Source organism: Aedes albopictus, chromosome 2, assembly GCF_035046485.1.
Source record: "Aedes albopictus strain Foshan chromosome 2, AalbF5, whole genome shotgun sequence".
Lineage (NCBI taxonomy): Eukaryota > Metazoa > Arthropoda > Insecta > Diptera > Culicidae > Aedes > Aedes albopictus.
The window spans coordinates 60,093,120-60,107,299 of record NC_085137.1 but is presented as its reverse complement, the minus strand read 5'-3'; the positions used below and the strand labels follow the sequence as shown (position 1 = coordinate 60,107,299).

The following is a 14,180-nucleotide window of genomic DNA, read 5'->3' as shown; positions in this document are numbered from 1 at the left end:
AACATTTTCCTTTTCTCAGTTCTTAACAGATTTGAAGAACTAAATCACTGTTCGCACTGTAAAGATAATCGAATGGTTAGCCACTGCTGCAAGTGACCAATCGATCAATATTTCATTTCCCAAACTATCTTTAAGTTCTTCAGATATGTGTTGTTGAAAATTCGAGGTGTGGCTACATCACATCTTCACCTTAACGGATGCAAAAGAAAATATTATGGTTCGATATCCCTAACCATATTTTCTGGACAAACCAAGTCCTGGATAAATTTTAGTGTGGAAATAATGTTCCAGCAGATATCATCTCAAATATTTCTCAACGAATTTTATTATAAATCTTTCAGAAATACTATCCCTTCAGGAGTTCCTGCCTAGGTTACTCAAGCCTTTTCTGTCGGTATTTATCCAGGTGTTTAAGGCTAGTTTCTACTTCATAAGTACATTTGTTATAATCGCCACTCGCATGCACGCGATTCCGTCGATCCCGTTATCGCACTATCAGATGACTGCGTGAGAATGTATGGCAAAATGGGAAGTTCGCTCACGTTTTCATCGATATCTCATTGTTGCGGTCAATGCACACCTAAATATTTGCATGTTTTGAAAAGCCCAGACTCTCAGCTTCCTAATGATGAGTTCAGATTTGAAATCGGTAGTTGCGAACACAGCGAAAATCGTGATTTAATGATAAAATTGAAAATGGCAGTTAAATCTAAGATGGCTGCCAAAAATGTTTCAACTTCAAATGAAAGGTCTATACTTTCCCTTCATAGATATGTAAGGTTTGTCATGTTACAACCAGTGCACAAAATTTTCGAGCAGACGCGTTGAAGGTAACCGGGCGGCAATTGTCATTCACTTGCCTGCATATTCATAGTCAGCTGCTCGATACTCGTTTGTCAACTGAATGAAAGTCAATAAATATGTGTTAACATCTTACGAAGTGTTCAATTGCTAATAAAGTATTAACGTTTTGATTTCATTTGATAGCGCTGTACATAGATCTTGTCCCATTCGATTGTTGTAAAGTGTTTTTGGTGGGAATCGTAGCCATAAACGTTATGAAGATGTTTCTCGATCGCTGACTACGAATTGACTGACTGTGAGAAGAGGAAAATCAACAATGAATATTTTTGTTTCGAATATTGAGTGCAGAATTAATCAAATTCGTGCTGTTTCCTGTCGAAGACTGTGAACATTTTGCACCCTGGTTACAACATGAATTATCAAGATATTACGCGATAAATTAGGTGCAATTTGATGAAAAATCGTCATTTTCGTCACCTTGTCAGCCCCTTGGCAAGCAAGAAGTCCATCAATTTAACTCAACCAAAGTGCTTTTCATCATTTTTATCATTTTCTAGCGAAAAAGCAAGAAAAATTTAAAATCTCAGACTTTATGTGAATGGCAGCCTGGTTTCAGCGAGAATTACCCAGAAGTTCTCGAAAAATTCTTGCAGCATTTTTATTGGAAAATTTTGCTGGAATTCTTCCGGGAGTTTTTCCTCCGGGAATTCTACGAGGATTTCTTAAGTAATTTTCCAGAGATTTCCCTGAGAGTTTCTACAGAATTTTCTTCTGGTATTCCACCAGGACTTGCTTTTGGGATTCATTCGGTAATCGGTGCTGGTATTCTTTTATAAATTCCTGCAGGGATTTCTCCTACAATTCGTCCAGAAATTCCAGCAGAGTTTTGTTCCATGAGCTCCTCTATTAATTCTTGCAGGGATTTTTCCAGAAATTCTTGTATGGATTTCTTTAGAAATTCCTTCAGGTATTTCCCTAGTATTTCTTTAGGGATTTCTTTGGACATTCCTCCTAACATTGCCTCAGGGTTTTGTGTATTCCTCTAAAGATTTCTCTAGAGAATTTTCCAGGATACTTCTATAAATTCTTCCAGAGACAACCAGAGCAGAAACGAATGACTACCATTATACCAAGACAAGAAATTGACAGGTTATGGTGGTAGTAAAATACCTTATTTTGATGTTGTGTATGTATTGAACTACCGATATTCGTAGAATACTGCTGAACAGATATGCAACTGAACAGCTCACTGCTTTTGAAAGTAATAATCTAACGTTAGTTTATGAGGATAATGAGTACTATTTGGGTTTCGATGGGTCCTATCTGCCGTTCTACACCCGATTGTCCCATGTTATATGGGAATCCCATACTCGAGCAAAAGCTTTATATTTAACAGGCTATCGTTTTTGAATAAATTATAATTACAATTCACGATTTCGTTTCAGTTGCTTTCGTCGCTGTTTCTACTTATAAACACAGCCACCACCTTGGAGACGAATTGAACCATGCAACAATCAAAGCTTATCGGTTCATACGTTCGTGAGTTAAAAAGCTCCAAAGGGAATACAATGTCATCTTCATATATAGAAAAAATTTATGAATGAGATTTAGTGGGTTACTTGATTTAGCATCAAAGGGATAAACAATTTCGAAGAACAAAACTAAAGATAAAATTTGTAGCCAATTAAAAAGAGACATGTTGGAAATAATTGTGTAATTTCTAAATCTTTTATAATGAAGTTTACTAAATTTTGCACCCAGCACCTGGCACCACTACCGTCGGGATACTTCATTCAGCAGGTCTACTGGATGGGGTATCTACTCGAAAAATCGCCTCTGCTCAACACACATACAAAACATAATAGATAGGTGTTTAACTTACCAGTGAACACTGCTCTCCAGAAACGCGTAGCAGCATTCGTTCGAGTGTCAAATTGTAAAAAATAAACAGAAAACACTATGCAACATAACCTAACTTTAGTTTATCCGTCGTCTGTAGGCTATACACTTTCTTCGATTGAGTGGAATGCTTCAAACCAACAACCACTGAACGAACGGCAGATGTCTGTGGCTAGAGAGGATGCATCTCCCCCCGGCAATCAATGTTTATACGCACAATCTGGTCACTGTTTTAAACTTCTATACAATGGTCAAGTTCAAGGCTTCGCCACTAATCCATTCATAAATTCCATTTGATCCAAAAGGGCAAACGCCGTGCGAAAGTTTTCATTAATCAATTCACCAAATTTCACCGTGTCAGCACACTCAATTTTTACCGTCCATCAACGCATAAATTTCCACACCGAATTTATTATTTTCACTCCGATGAGAAGGAAAACAGCGCTTTCTGTGAGAGCCGAAACCCGCAAAACCCGTCGTCGTCGTACGCGCGACTACACTCAACAGCACTCAACGCATCCACGATAACGTATGAACGAACGAACGGGAGCGGTGGCGGTTTCGGTTACCTTGGCTTGCAACTCGCGTCGTAAAACCAAACAAAACCTCTCTCCAGTCGTCGCGCATCGACCGATCGACCGACCATGTCGTAAACACAACCGAACCAACACCAACACCAACATCACCGCACGCAATTTCTCTCGCGTACGCACACCATCCAACAGACAGCGGCAGTGTCGGCCAGCTACAAAATACCAAAATAGCAAAATACCGCTTTTTGCCGACGACTGCGACGGCAGCACAAAACGGAGTTTGTTGTAAAACACCCTGCTAGTGCGTGTGTACGCGCGAGCGTTTATGAATGGTAGTGAGATCGGATCGCGGTTCCGAATGAAATGAATCGAGAGAGCGAATGAACACCTGTGTTGATTCCCATGCACACTGTTGCCGTATTTGTCGGATTGTTTTGACATGGTGTGACCCGAGTAGAAAAGTGGGATAATTTCAAATCTCTATCGCGGATCTCCGCCTTCTGATTTTGTTTTGACAATTTTTGTAATTGTATTTGTAATTTATTATCATAAACGAAAGCCTGGCGGTGTAACCATTAATCAGGTCATTTAGTATTTATAGTATTTATTGTTTAGTATTTTTAGTAATTATTGTTTTGTTATTAATAAAGTGTTATTTTAACATAAGTATAATGTTGTTTGCTCAAACTTAATTCAAAAATCCCTCTATTCTAAATCCTGCTTTTTTTGCAAGAATCGGTATTAATTTGAAAAAAAAAAGAAAATTGTGCCAGATATTTGTGTGTGAGTACATTTAGGATTTTGAAATACTTATGAACTCTAGAATGCACAATAATCTCTTCCAGGGAGGAATAAGTTCAATAAATCTTTAAGTAGGTCAAAATAAATATAAAGAACATTGTAATGATTTTTTTTTTCAAAAGTTTCTCTACAAGCTTTTTTAAATTACTAAATATATAATCAACCCATAATTCACATGTCTTAAGTATAATTGCAATGCCCTTGAACCGCAGACTATATAACTGTGCATGGACGGTACACCTTTCTCTTAAAAAATAAAATCATGAATTGGGATTAAATACAATTAAGTCCAATAAAATCTAAAACATTCGCCAAGTTGCAGATTTTTCAGGGAATTCCAGTACAAAATTCGTACTTGATTTAATCCACCTATGGTGAACAGAGCCCTTCTTCTTCTCTACGTCCCCACTGGGACTTGGTCTGCCTCTCTTCAACTTAGTGTTCTTTAGAGCACTTCCACAGTTATTAACTGAAGGGCTTTCTTTGCCTGTCATTGCATGAATTTGTACATTGTGTGGAAAGTACAATGATACACTATGCCCAGGGAGTCGAGAAAATTTTCCCGATCGGAACGGGAATCGAACCCGCCGTCTTCGGATTGGCGGTCTATAGCCTTTACCATTAGGCTAACTGGAGACTCTGAACCTCTTACACGAATTGAAATTATAATTTTGGTCATTCAACAAAATAATGTGAATTTGGCACTAAATTAGTTTCCAAAATAGTACCATTGACCTTGAGTGATCTTCAATCAACCTAGATCCCTTTGCATCATTCATTGTCGTGCATGTAAAATAGCAAGTAAATATAATAATAGAATAAAAAAGCTAGGATTTACTTACATGTAATAGTATTTTTATTACTTGCCTGCAGTGCTGAAAATGTCATTCCGACATATCTAAATTCAGTTACATCCAGCTCATTTTAAAAGCTCAACCTGAGAATATGTTATATGAAAAACTTGTGCGTCTAAACTAGCTCTACAAGAAAGTCACGAAAAACCGATCTTTTTCGAATATTTAAGGTAAATGTCACGGACTACCTTCGAAAAATGCAAATTATATTCATGGTGAATATCAATTGGCATTTTTCGAAGGTAATCCGTGACATTTATTTTAAATTTTCAAAAAGAATGGTTTTTCCGTGACTTTCTTGTAGAACTGGTCTAGCCGCACAAGTTTTTCATATACCATATTCTCAAGTTTAGCTTCTAAAATGTGCTGGATGTGGTTGAATTTAGATATGACGAAGTGATATTTTCAGGACTGCTTGCCTGTACCACAGACAAACAGACATATTACTTAGAAGAAATTTGTTTCAAAAATATCGTTTGGCATCTCACTAGCACCCTCTATAATGGTCAATCCGAAGCATTCATTCGCAGGTGTTGTTTCCCTCGGCTGGATGTAACAATTTAGCAGGTGACGACTCCCCCGTAGCGTCATCCATTCATAAAACATGAATGAAGGTTCATGATTGATTCATTTTATGTAAACATTGATCAGCGTCGCGTTCATTTCTCTGCAAAATTGAGGCACAGCAGCGCCACCATGACAAATGCGAGCACAGTCCGAACCACACTATATTTTCAAAATGATCGTTAAATCGTGCGATGATTCCGATTTGAGTAGTATGTCTGTTTGTCTGTGCCTGTACTATATTATCTGAGAGTTCTACTAGAGTGTTATGGCTTTAATTTGGTGCTAAAATAATCTGAATCAGTTGACAGACGGGTGAGAAGATAATTATGATACACTTTGTCAGCAATCTCTCAAAAAGTTAAGTTGTATTACTCCCAAGCACTCCTCGAGAGATATGTCGGTAACCAAATGTCAAATCGAAATGAAATTTCAGAGCATTCTACCAGAATGTTGTAGCTTTCATGTGGCGTTAAGTGAACCCAAATCGGTTGACAGACGGCTGAGAAATTTATTATGATACGCTTTTGTAGGAAGAATAATTGAATTGAAAATTAGAAATAGTTGAGGTGTTAGGAATTTCATTGGAACATTCATATCAGTGTAATAGGGATTGTTGGATTCTGCAATATGGACTTATCCACCGATGAACCGAATTCATCGCGGTCCGAGAATTTTGACACTAGAGCGGGGTCTGTTCCAATCAGAATCGTCCAATTCTGATTGGAAACGGCCCCGCTCTAGTGTCAAAATTCTCGGACCGCGATGAATTCGATTCAGAGCCGATGCACACGAGCGTTACTTGACGCTGCGTGAATTCACGCTGCGTCGCCGCAGCGTTCCTGTGGGGCATGCGTTGACATTGCGTGACGCACACGGTGCGGCGCGGTTGCGGTGCGGTAGCGTTGCGTTCTCGTGTGCATCCTCCCATTTGATTGTGTGTAACTCAGGACGCACTTGCGTGCACGCTGCGTGGACGCGCCGCCCGTGTGCATCGGCTCTCACATCGGTGGATAAGTCCATACCAACATCCGAACTGTCGGCAACGTCGACGGTGCGGTGGGTAGGCATCCGAGTGGCGCGCTTGCATGAATCTGAGCGAGAGAGAAACTTCAGCGACGGGAGAACGAAAAGAATAGCAACAGAAAGAAGGCTTGTGAATGGAAGGAGTGTGCATTGAGTTCAGTTTGGAAACGGAATTTGTGGGAGAATAATGTGATGGTGTTCAAGTGAGTTTGTGATACAAGTGCGGAATAAAAGAAAAAAAATGAGAAACGCAAATAAATTTAATTGTTTAATTTATTCGCCGAATCCTACAATGGCGCAAATCGGTAGGTACAAGTTACTTATATTCATGAACGGAATGACAGAGGACCTGAATGATTGCTGTGTTAACCCGAGATTAATTGTTTAGTGTTCGGTAAAGAGGGATCAAAATGGCGGGTTTTCGGCATATTTATTTCTAGTAGTTGAGTTGTTTTCCAGCTGTTGTAATGTGGCTGGATGTTTCCTAGTTTGAGGAGGTAAACAACAGAAGAATTGGGAGCAGGATTGTGAATTGTGGTGACTGGTTCATTGACAGGGTTGTATTTTATTTGGGTGATTTTCGTGAAATTTGATGGGCGGTCGCGTGCGGATGTTGTGATTTTTTTTCCAGGCGATCCGCAAGCGGCAAGGTAGGCGTACTGCTCATCTTTTGCAAGTGTGTTGTTAGCACAGACAAACAGACATACTACTCAAATCGGAATCATCGCACGATTTAACGATCATTTTGAAAATATAGTGTGGTTCGGACTGTGCTCGCATTTGTCATGGTGGCGCTGCTGTGCCTCAATTTTGCAGAGAAATGAACGCGACGCCGATCAATGTTTACATAAAATGAATCAATCATGAACCTTCATTCATATTTTATGAATGGATGACGCTACGGGGGAGTCGTCACCTGCTAAATTGTTACATCCAGCCGAGGGAAACAACACCTGCGAATGAATGCTTCGGATTGAGCATTATAGAGGGTGCTAGTGAGATGCCAAACGATATTTTTGAAACAAATTTCTTCTAAGTAATATCATAGACAAACAGACATACTACTCAAATCGGAATCATCGCACGATTTAACGATCATTTTGAAAATATAGTGTGGTTCGGACTGTGCTCGCATTTGTCATGGTGGCGCTGCTGTGCCTCAATTTTGCAGAGAAATGAACGCGACGCCGATCAATGTTTACATAAAATGAATCAATCATGAACCTTCATTCATGTTTTATGAATGGATGACGCTACGGGGGAGTCGTCACCTGCTAAATTGTTACATCCAGCCGAGGGAAACAACACCTGCGAATGAATGCTTCGGATTGAGCATTATAGAGGGTGCTAGTGAGATACCAAACGATATTTTTGAAACAAATTTCTTCTAAGTAATATGTCTGTTTGTCTGTGGTAATATGTCTGTTTGTCTGTGTTGTTAGTGTCGAGTTGTGCTCAATAAATACTAGACTGGTTTGACTCGGAGCCATTTTAGCGTCGAAAATCGGGATAAGCTGGGCGAGCTGTGACATGATTTTTATCATACCAGTGATGTGCTTAGGGTCCATAAAGGAGCGTGAGCAGCAACGATTTGTTTAGGGATTGTCGTTATGAAAACTTTCAGGATCGTGGATTTGTTGAGGTAAATAAACGAGTTGCATTCGGCCACAAGCTGCATTGATTGTTATGTATCAAATTTATGAACAAGAATTACGATCCCGCATCAAACAGTCGTTCAAGGCAAAAGTTTTCAATCAAATTGTGAGATGTTTATATATTGGGATTTATTTCCGATAGATGAACACTGAATGTTTATCTACTTGTTTTTATTTGACCAATATTTTAACATAATGAACCTCAATCCAAGAATTGACATAATTAATCCCAGCACGATCGGAGGTTGTGAATGAACAAACGAATGGCAAGAAATACTTAATGAAGGAATGGGATATTTTCTGGTTTTGATGCTTTATTGGAAAGTTTGTGCTTGGAAACCTCAATCCAAGAAAGTTTTAAGATCGGAGATTGTATGTGAACAAACCAATAACAAGAAATACTGACTGAAGAAAAGGAATATTGTCTGGTTTTGTTGCTTTATTGGAAATTTGGAGTTTGAAAACCTTAATCCAAGAAAATTTTGAGATCGGAGATTGTGAATGGACAAACCAATGACAAGAAATACTGAATGAAGAAATAAAATATATTCTAGATTTGATTTCGCTTTAAAACCTCAATCCAAGAAAGTTTTGAGATCGGAGATTGTGAATGGACAAACCAATGACAAGGAATACTGACTGAAGAAATGAAATATTTTCTGGTTTTGATCTTTATTGGAAACATTGAGCTTGAAAACCTCAATTCAAGAAAGTTTTGAGATCACATATCGTGAATGGACAAACCAATGACAAGAAATACTGAATAAATAAATGGAATATTTTCTGGCTTTGATGCTTTATTGGAAACATTGAGCTTGAAAACCTCAATCCAAGAAAGTTTTGAGATCGGAGATTGTGAATGGACAAACCAATGACAAGGAATACTGACTGAAGAAATAGAATATTTTCTGGGTTTGGTGCTTTATTGGAAACATTGAGCTTGAAAACCTCAATCCAAGAAAGTTTTGAGATCACATATCGTGAATGGACAAACCAATGACAAGAAATACTGAATAAATAAATGGAATATTTTCTGGTTTTGATGCTTTATTGGAAACATTGAGCTTGATAACCTCAATCCAAGAAAGTTTTGAGATCACATATCGTGAATGGACCAACCAATGACAAGAATTATTGAATAAATAAATGGAGTATTTTCTGGTTTTGATGCTTTATTGGAAACATTGAGCTTGAAAACCTCAATCCAAGAAAGTTTTGAGATCGGAGATTGTGAATGGACAAACCAATGACAAGGAATACTGACTGAAGAAATGGAATATTTTCTGGTTTTGATCTTTATTGGAAACATTGAGCTTGAAAACCTCAATCCAAGAAAGTTTAGAGATCACATATCGTGAATGGACAAACCAATGACAAGAAATACTGAATAAATAAATGGGATTTTTTTTTTGGTTTTGATCTTTATTGGAAACATTGAGCTTGAAAACCTCAATCCAAGAAAGTTTTGAGATCGGAGATTGTGAATGGACAAACCAATGACAAGGAATACTGACTGAAGAAATGGAATATTTTCTGGGTTTGGTGCTGTAGACAGGATCACATATCGTGAATGGACAAACCAATGACAAGAAATACTGAATAAATAAATGGAATATTTTCTGGTTTTGATCTTTATTGGAAACATTGAGCTTGAAAACCTCAATCCAAGAAAGTTTTGAGATCGGAGATTGTGAATGGACAAACCAATGACAAGGAATACTGACTGAAGAAATGGAATATTTTCTGGGTTTGGTGCTTTATTGGAAACATTGAGCTTGAAAACCTCAATCCAAGAAAGTTTAGAGATCACATATCGTGAATGGACAAACCAATGACAAGAAATACTGAATAAATAAATGGAATATTTTCTGGTTTTAATGCTTTATTGGAAACATTGAGCTTGAAAACCTCAATCCAAGAAAGTTTTGAGATCGGAGATTGTGAATGGACAAACCAATGACAAGGAATACTGACTGAAGAAATGGAATATTTTCTGGGTTTGGTGCTTTATTGGAAACATTGAGCTTGAAAACCTCAATCCAAGAAAGTTTAGAGATCACATATCGTGAATGGACAAACCAATGACAAGAAATACTGAATAAATAAATGGAATATTTTCTGGTTTTGATCTTTATTGGAATTATTGAGCTTGAAAACCTCAATCCAAGAAAGTTTTGAGATCGGAGATTGTGAATGGACAAACCAATGACAAGGAATACTGACTGAAGAAATGGAATATTTTCTGGGTTTGGTGCTTTATTGGATACATTGAGCTTGAAAACCTCAATCCAAGAAAGTTTTGAGATCGGAGATTGTGAATGGACAAACCAATGACAAGAAATACTGAATAAATAAATGAAATATTTTCTGGTTTTGATGCTTTATTGGAAACATTGAGCTTGATAACCTCAATCCAAGAAAGTTTTGAGATCACATATCGTGAATGGACCAACCAATGACAAGAATTATTGAATAAATAAATGGAGTATTTTCTGGTTTTGATGCTTTATTGGAAACATTGAGCTTGAAAACCTCAATCCAAGAAAGTTTTGAGATCGGAGATTGTGAATGGACAAACCAATGACAAGGAATACTGACTGAAGAAATGGAATATTTTCTGGTTTTGATCTTTATTGGAAACATTGAGCTTGAAAACCTCAATCCAAGAAAGTTTTGAGATCGGAGATTGTGAATGGACAAACCAATGACAAGGAATACTGACTGAAGAAATAGAATATTTTCTGGGTTTGGTGCTTTATTGGAAACATTGAGCTTGAAAACCTCAATCCAAGAAAGTTTTGAGATCACATATCGTGAATGGACAAACCAATGACAAGAAATACTGAATAAATAAATGGAATATTTTCTGGTTTTGATGCTTTATTGGAAACATTGAGCTTGAAAACCTCAATCCAAGAAAGTTTTGAGATCACATATCGTGAATGGACAAGCCAATGACAAGAAATACTGAATAAATAAATGGAATATTTTCTGGTTTTGATGCTTTATTGGAAACATTGAGCTTGAAAACCTCAATCCAAGAAAGTTTTGAGATCGGATATTGTAAATGGACAAACCAATTGCAAGGAATATTGAATGAAGCAAAGCGTGTCTGAAAGATGACACTAGGTATGTCGGAAAGATGGCATGAGATATGTCTGAAAGATGACATGAGATGTGTCTGAAAGATGGCGCTAGATATGTCTGAAAGATGGCATTAGATATGTCTGAAAGATGACATGAGATGTGTCTGAAAGATGACACTAGGTATGTCTGAAAGATGACATGATATGTCTGAAAGATGGCATTAGATATGTCTGAAAGATGACATGAGATGTGTCTGAAAGATGACACTAGGTATGTCTGAAAGATGACATGATATGTCTGAAAGATGGCATGAGATGTGTCTGAAAGATGACATGAGATGTGTCTGAAAGATGACACTAGACATGCCTGAAAGATGACATGAGATATGTCTGAAAGATGGCATGAGATATGTCTGAAAGATGACATGAGATATGTCTGAAAGATGACATGAGATGTGTCTGAAAGATGGCACTAGATATGTCTGAAAGATGGCATGAGATGTGTCTGAAAGATGACATGAGATGTGTCTCAAAGATGGCACTAAATAGGTCTGAAAGATGACATGAGATGTGTCTGAAAGATGACACTACGTATGTCTGAAAGATGACATGACATGACTGAAAGATGGCATGAGATGTGTCTGAAAGATGGCACTGGATATGTCTGAAAGAGTGCACTGGATATGTCTGAAAGATGGCATGAGATATGTCTAAAAGATGACATGCGATATGTCTGAAAGATGACATGAGATGTGTCTGAAAGATGGCACTAGATATGTCTGAAAGATGGCATGAGATATGTCTAAAAGATGACATAAGATGTGTCAGAATGATGACACTAGATATGTCTGAAAGATGGCATGAGATGTGTCTGAAAGATGACATGAGATGTGTCTGAAAGATGGCACTAGATATGTCTGAAAGATGGCATGAGATATGTCTAAAAGATGACATAAGATGTGTCTGAATGACGACACTAGATATGTCTGAAAGATGGCATGAGATGTGTTTGAAAGATGGCATGAGATGTGTTTGAAAGATGACATGAGATGTGTTTGAAAGATGGCACTAGATAGGTCTGAAAGATGACATGATATGACTGGAAGATGACATGAGATATGCCAGAAATATGCCATGAGATGTGTCTGAAAGATGGCACTAGATATGTCTGAAAGATGGCATGAGATGTGTCTGAAAGATGACACTAGGTATGTCTGAAAGATGACATGAGATATGTCTGAAAGATGGCATGAGATATGTCTAAAAGATGACATGCGATATGTCTGAAAGATGACATGAGATGTGTCTGAAAGATGGCACTAGATATGTCTGAAAGATGGCATGAGATATGTCTAAAAGATGACATAAGATGTGTCTGAATGACGACACTAGATATGTCTGAAAGATGGCATGAGATGTGTTTGAAAGATGGCATGAGATGTGTTTGAAAGATGACATGAGATGTGTTTGAAAGATGGCACTAGATAGGTCTGAAAGATGACATGATATGACTGGAAGATGACATGAGATATGCCAGAAATATGCCATGAGATGTGTCTGAAAGATGGCACTAGATATGTCTGAAAGATGGCATGAGATGTGTCTGAAAGATGACACTAGGTATGTCTGAAAGATGACATGAGATGTGTCTGAAAGATGGCACTAGATATGTCTGAAAGATGGCATGAGATATGTCTGAAAGATGACATGAGATGTGTCTGAAAGAAGACACTAGGTATGTCTGAAAGATGACATGAGATATGTCTGAAAGATGGCATGAGATATGTCTAAAGGATGGCATGAGATATGTCTGAAAGATGACATGAGATGTATCTGAAAGATGACACTAGATATGGCTGACATTAGATATGGCTGACATTAGGTATGTCTGAAATATGCTGTGACATGTGTCTGAAAGATGGCACTAGATATGTCTGAAAGATGGCATGAGATATGTCTCAAAGATGACATGAGATGTATCTGAAAGGTGACACTAGATATGGCTAAAAGATGACATGAGGTATGTTTGAAAGATGACATAAGATGTGTCTGAAAGATGGCACTAGATATGTCTGAAAGATGACACTAGATATGTCTGAAAGATAGCATGAGATATGTCTGAAAGATGACATGATATGACTGGAAGATGGCATGAGATATGCCAGAAATATGCCATGAGATGTGTCTGAAAGATGGCACTAGATATGTCTGAAAGATGGCATGAGATGTGTCTGAAAGATGACACTAGGTATGTCTGAAAGATGACATGAGATGTGTCTGAAAGATGGCACTAGATATGTCTGAAAGATGGCATGAGATATGTCTGAAAGATGACATGAGATGTGTCTGAAAGAAGACACTAGGTATGTCTGAAAGATGACATGAGATATGTCTGAAAGATGGCATGAGATATGTCTAAAGGATGGCATGAGATATGTCTGAAAGATGACATGAGATGTATCTGAAAGATGACACTAGATATGGCTGACATTAGATATGGCTGACATTAGGTATGTCTGAAATATGATGTGACATGTGTCTGAAAGATGGCACTAGATATGTCTGAAAGATGGCATGAGATATGTCTCAAAGATGACATGAGATGTATCTGAAAGGTGACACTAGATATGGCTAAAAGATGACATGAGGTATGTTTGAAAGATGACATAAGATGTGTCTGAAAGATGGCACTAGATATGTCTGAAAGATGACACTAGATATGTCTGAAAGATAGCATGAGATATGTCTGAAAGATGACATGAGGTATGTCTGAAAGATGACATGAGATGTGTCTGAAAGATGGCATGGGATGTGTCTGAAAGATGGCACTAGATATGCCTGAAAGATGACACTGGATATGTCTGAAAAATGACATGCGATGTGTCTGAAATATGACACTAGATATGTCTGAAAAATGGCATGAGATATGTCTAAAAGATGACGTGAGGTATGTCTGAA

General features: G+C 37.8%; 1 protein-coding gene across 1 annotated transcript in view; it reads right to left on the bottom strand.

Annotated features, from left to right (window-relative positions):
* LOC109407327 (suppressor of hairless protein) overlaps window positions 1–3,203 on the bottom strand; it is a 51,833-nt gene extending 48,630 nt beyond the window's left edge. Inside the window, exon 1 of the mRNA XM_019680320.3 lies at window positions 2,687–3,203. The gene's annotated coding sequence lies outside the window, so the exon portion shown is untranslated. The remainder of the gene's footprint in view (window positions 1–2,686) is intronic.
* Window positions 3,204–14,180: the final 10,977 nt, after the last annotated feature.